The sequence below is a fragment of the Rhynchophorus ferrugineus genome, unplaced genomic scaffold, assembly GCF_030347505.1.
Source record: "Rhynchophorus ferrugineus isolate W39M unplaced genomic scaffold, kcgeb_rfMv2 rfM10, whole genome shotgun sequence".
Lineage (NCBI taxonomy): Eukaryota > Metazoa > Arthropoda > Insecta > Coleoptera > Curculionidae > Rhynchophorus > Rhynchophorus ferrugineus.
In genome coordinates this window covers 25216128-25222127 of record NW_027472589.1, presented here as the reverse complement: position 1 = coordinate 25222127, position 6000 = coordinate 25216128, and the positions used below count along the sequence as shown (strand labels likewise).

General features: G+C 31.7%; 1 non-coding gene across 1 annotated transcript; it reads left to right on the top strand.

Moving 5' to 3' along the window:
• The first annotated feature begins 1579 nt into the window (after nucleotides 1-1579).
• TRNAA-AGC (transfer RNA alanine (anticodon AGC)) lies at nucleotides 1580-1652 on the top strand. The gene has a single exon. It is a non-coding gene; the product is annotated as a tRNA-Ala (tRNA).
• Nucleotides 1653-6000: the final 4348 nt, after the last annotated feature.

Below are 6000 nucleotides of genomic sequence, written 5' to 3'. Positions count from 1 at the left end.
TTAAAGCGTTTACCTCCCAAGCGGGGACACTAACTCTTTGTTGTTTAGTTAAAGCATTTGTCAAATCACCTACGTTAGGTAGCGGACCCCGGGGCCTGAAGCGTTCCTTATTTTCAGTCATTGTTTCTTTATTCCTATTTTTCCTCATACGGCATCTTTACTTGACCTACCCCTTGTAATACTTAAAATAACTGCAAAATTTATTGAGTAAACATTTAACACTAAAATATAAAATATTTTTAACGAAAAAATTGAACCGATTGCAAAAAATAAATAAGGAACTTACTAAAAAGTAAAAAAATAATCAAAATTAGATTTTTAACACAAAAAAAAAACTTCATGGAATAAAATATGTGCATAATAATCGTTGTAATAACTAAATAAAAATAAACAAAACCTTATTTAACTTATCTACGACACGTATGTTATATTCCACTATATACATCCAATTCAGCTTAATACCTACCTAAACCTATTTATTTATTTACAATTTTATTTTAACTAGTACCAACTGATCAGTTTTAAGTCGGTACCGAGTCCAAAAAATACAAAAATTATAATGTAACTGTTTGGGTTATATATATATATATATATATATATATATATATATATATATATATATATATATATATATGTATATATTTGTATGAATCATAAATCGTAGTAAAGTTTTCAACGGTCAATCTAGAGGAATTATCTTTAATGTTTAATTCATTAAGTATTCTAATCGCAGGTTGATAATAGTGATTGTTATTTTTAATCAGTATTCAACATTTCTAGTCACAAAATAATTTTCTGAACGCACACATAAATATTTGGCAACCAATAAAAATGTCGATCCTTTGCAACAGTGACAATGACACTTAGTTTTACTGTTTTCCTCGCTGTTGTTCCAAATTTTCTCACCGTATAAACCTTCCCTGGACTTTCACAAATATGTTCAAAACAAAGTTCTCGAGTTTTAGCGAGACAGTAGTTAATTTCTACATTAGATTAGTTAACATCGCTTAAAAATTCGAGAAGAATCCTTTGGAAAATAATTAATTTTATTTGAACCTTCATATGCTGGAAAATAACACTTTTCTTCTGTATTTGCATTTTAGCAAGTCATATTTACCTTAAATGCTACAAAATTATAAGAAATTTCCTTAAATTAATCACAAAAATAGAAAAAACAAACAAATACAAGCTCAGATGTCCTACAACATTTTTACTACTTTTATATCTCTGGCCCTCTAGTGTTTTAGACGCACAAGCACACGGTTACGGATGCCTTATTTTGGTGTCCATTCTATATCTTTACGTATTGCGGTGTAGTCGGAGAACAAAAACTGAATCAAGGCCAGTGATACTATTATCCTATCAGAGGCGGCCGTGCAATCATAAAGCCCTCCGCCGCCCGTTCTTCCTGTTGTTTATGTCGAGCGGAAGGAAGGAAGCGTTCACGCTCTACCAAGTGGCGATACAATACAGTGGAACGATGCCCATTTTACGGTTTCTATTCGTTTGAATGCGGCCAAATACATTTCGGAGTGGGATTCTATCGACGTCGACTTTTACAGAACCAGTTTCGATCGTGGGGGGCGTAGCTCAGATGGTAGAGCGCTCGCTTAGCATGCGAGAGGTACCGGGATCGATACCCGGCGCCTCCAGATTCACTTTTTATTTCTTGCTCGGGTCCGTTCTCTCGTAGCGACGAGCCTTAGCCCCGGGGGCTCGCGGGTTTGGCCTTGGCGTCCGTCAATTGGGTTAATCTTGAATCCACCTGTCGTGATTTCTCTTCTTGACGCGTTTACGTAGTCCGTCGCTTCGCTGAATCTTTTCTAGGTATAGTTCGTTCCGGTCGAACTGTCGCGTACGGAATAGTTCGGCAATTTTCGTTTGGTTTCGAGATTTAACCTGATAATTTAATGGCTGACAGGGAAAAGGTTGGGACCAGAAATCCTATAAACTTGATGAACATGTTCAATAAAATGGTGAACTCATGTCAACTGAATTTATGACGTCAAAACATTATAATATTGCCGCATCAAATTTCAGTTTTAGTTGACTTATAAAAATTTTGATCTAAATGAAATAATGAAATAAAAGTAATTTTCTCAAATATAATTTACTGTAACATTATAGTATGTACTCGAAGTACATTTTTAACCAGAGTAATAATAAGCTGCTATTTAAAATTTTTAAAACAAGGAAAGCCTCTATTTCACTTCACCGATGTTTTAAAGGATTTTGCAGACGTTTGACAACATACAGTTACATGTCCGAACGTATCAGACAGCGTTGTATCTCTTTTTAATTAGAATAAAATGAGAAGGAAAATGTTGTCTGATCTTAAAACTTATTTACAAATATACATTCGCCATAGGCAATACAATCGACATCGTGATGACGTGAGTTCACAGTTATTTTGAATAAACTATAGTAATTTTTAGAAGAGATTACCACGTTGCCAGTTCCTCTTTAAATTTAAGTTCAAATTTTGATAATTTTATTGTTACAAATGCTTTTTCCATAATACATTAAAAGTAATTGTATTGTAGGAAAAAAAAAGAAAGAAAATGTTCAATAACAAATATGATTTATTTATCAATTTATAATCATTGAATTACATGGTAATATCAAGAATCAAGAGTATAAGAATCGAATTAAAATAATTAATCTTATTAATTAAGTATTTTTTAATCTAGGAAAAAAACAATATGTATGATAAGCAATATAATTTATTGATCTGTATATAAATATAGAAACCTGAGTAAATTTCTATGTAAATATAAGTATGTAAACCCTATATAAACATAATAAGATATTAATGAGATATTTTAAGAGCTTCTCGCTCTTTGATATAATTTTATAATACCTGATCGATGATTTTTGATTTTCAGTGTTTTATTTTCAGTCTTCAATCGAGTCAAATTTCAATATTTTTTTATTCACACAAAACACCTTAAATATTTCATTCAGGTTCACAAAACAACAATAAATAACATTATAATACTGAGTTCTATATGTAAAATAGGTAAATAGAACAATACAAATAACACCAATCAATAAGTTCTTAACCCTATTTATAAAATGAAAAATTAATTATAACGTTACATGTAAAACGGCGATAAACTAAAATAAGAATATAAATAATAGTTTTATATTGGATATAACAATTATCATCTACTCTTTTGTAGATTCCATTCAATTTTGATTCTCCATTTTTTAGCCAACTTTGTAATTTTATTGATAGCTGTCTGTTTTTCGGCTCCGGCAGTAATTTTTATAACAATATTTAGAGTTGCTTCAATGTTGTTACTTGTAACGAGTGTATCATAGCAAACGTGAGTAGGAGTAGGATCATTAGGAGATGTGATCATTGTTACTTCTCATATTTAAGGATATAGTGTGTCTATCAGTGTATATAGAGTAAATATATTATTGGTCCAGGGACATTATCTTGTGGTACACCTGCATAAATGGGTTTCATGGGTCTGAATATTCGTACCGTATCGTATTCTAAAGTGACGATTAGAAATTGTATGATTTTAGAATATTTTCGATTACATAATCTGTAGAGCTACCTAGCTTGGATTTAACATATTCCAGCTGTAGACTAGATAATATTTCCCTTGGAACTTTTTACACAAATAAACCACGGTTCTCGGATGTTGGATCAAACAATTCAATATATCTCCAGAAGTTATCCAACCTAGTAATTTGTGTGATTGTAATGGTTGTTTGTAGGATCTTAGAATCATAACGAGCCAATTATGAGCTCATTTTAGTCAATTTCTAAATGTTAGAAATGGTGTAATTCAACATTGTATTAAATTCAAGTGTTGAGCTTTTTTACAATTAGCAGATCATATCAAGAAGCTGTTTGAAGGTTAAATTCCATCATTACTGTTTGTTTAACATTCTTGGCAGTAATTTTTCTATTGGGTTAGATATCTATTTGAAATGGATAATTTTGAGGAGTTTGAAAATTTTATTTTCTCTACTTATAGATAGCTTAGAAGATAAAAGTTTAAATAATTTTTAGCGATAAAAAAAATCAGCCATTCTTTAATGTTTTTAGTCTAATTATTGTAATACTGTTAACGGGTGGGTTGCCTGTTTAATACTGTTGTTTTGGTTTGACCTTTCTTGATGATGTCCGTAATGAATAGTTTTTTGCCTCAGTTGATGTCAGTTTTTGCAAATATTCTCTAGAACCTTGGTTTTGTTCGTTTTGGATCAGCTCCTTATCGCACTTTTAAATTTTTTCTTACATTCTTTAGCTCCCACTCTTTTACTTCTCCTGAAATTTTCGGTTAAATTGTGAATGGTATTAGATTTTCTCTTCAATATATTTCACTGTAACATATCTTAGATTTAAATGCAATTCTATATGGCTTTTCTTTAAATAGAGGCAAGTAGTTTATCTTGTTGTCACATCGAAATATGATTCTTACTTACACTTTTTTGTAAAGATATTTTTCTTAGCACAAAAACCTATAGGGTTTGTGTTTTTATTTAATGGGTAATTTATTGGTTTCTGTCTTCATTACTTTTATTAATTTTTTGCCCTTCTCTAGATTTTATTATTGAACCTCATCGACAGATTCTTAGTGTAGGTAGTCTTTCTTAATCGTTCCCTTTCATAATGCTTTAAGCCTCCGTATGTAATTATGGTTGCTCCGTATGGTTTATCATCTGGGTGTTTCGTATTGTATGATGTATATTTAATGATGAATATAATATATTATATTTAGGAATTCGTAGGTTTCGGAAATCATCATTATATCAATTTTTTTTCAGTTATAAGCAGTATGTTAATCCCTTGTCATGATGTTGAAAGTCATAAGCGGCGATTGAGATCTTAAAATGGCGAAAATTTTCAATTCTATCCTTATCGTATGAATAGATGGTGCTCCATGAACTTATTTAAGAACATAGTATATATCGCACCAACGTCGCATCTTCGGAATACACTCTACTGGATATATAAATTTTACGATTTATAGGAACGGTCGCGGCCAATATGATTTTCTCTGCGCGCTTTTTCTTTCGCCGTCTGCGGGATGACGCTTTTAGGTCTCGACTTTCCTTTTGTCGGACCGAAATCGAAAAAAAATGTCAGCTGTGCATCGGGTCAGAAAGAAGAGAAAAAAAGCAATTGACACATTTTTTGTTGTTTACGTTTTTGGGCGATTCGATCGAAATGAATTCCATGGAGGAGAAAACAAAAAACAAAAACGCCAAAACCTCGTTCCCTGAACGTTTTCCAATGACCGACACGACGGACAGCGGGCGGATCGATACCTGCCGCGTTCACGGCAGTCGGTTTCTTTGTCTCCCGACCCATCTGGTGGAAATTTGCGTTTTTTTCGCTACGACTGGCGCGGAGGGAACGGGGGGAATGACATTCTGACGATGAATTGGACTAAAACTCTATTTAACTGTTGGAGTCTCTTTATTAACTTATCGTGCCCTCTTTCTAATTACGCGTTTCTATTGTAAAGGGATGTATTGTAGACTCTTTTATCTAATTTCTCGGGTTTTTCGTTCGTTATGGTCCTATTTTCAGACGTTTTCCATGTTTATTTTTAATTTATTATGTTTTTTGCTACTTTAGTTACTACAATTACGAATTTCTGTAGTTAAGATATTTAAATTAGACTTTTTAAAGTAATTTTTTTATTTTTAATTTTTGTTTGTGGATATCCAATTATATTTGGTGGTTTGGTGTTTTTATTTATTTTTCATGGGGACTCACTTTATATCGATGTATTCAATACTCATCTCGTATTTCTATGGAGATCTATTTTTAATTTATTATGTTTTCTCGTTAATGTTGTTCTTAAAATTTGCAATTCTTATATTACAGTTACTCTAGTGACTTATTTCTTTGCTTTTTCTTTTGGTTCGTGGATTACCTTTCATTGATTGATTTAGTTCTATGTAAGATTTTCAAATTACTGTTGTTTAGTTAGTAATAATTTTTCTTCTCGCAAGTTTCTACAGTTCACT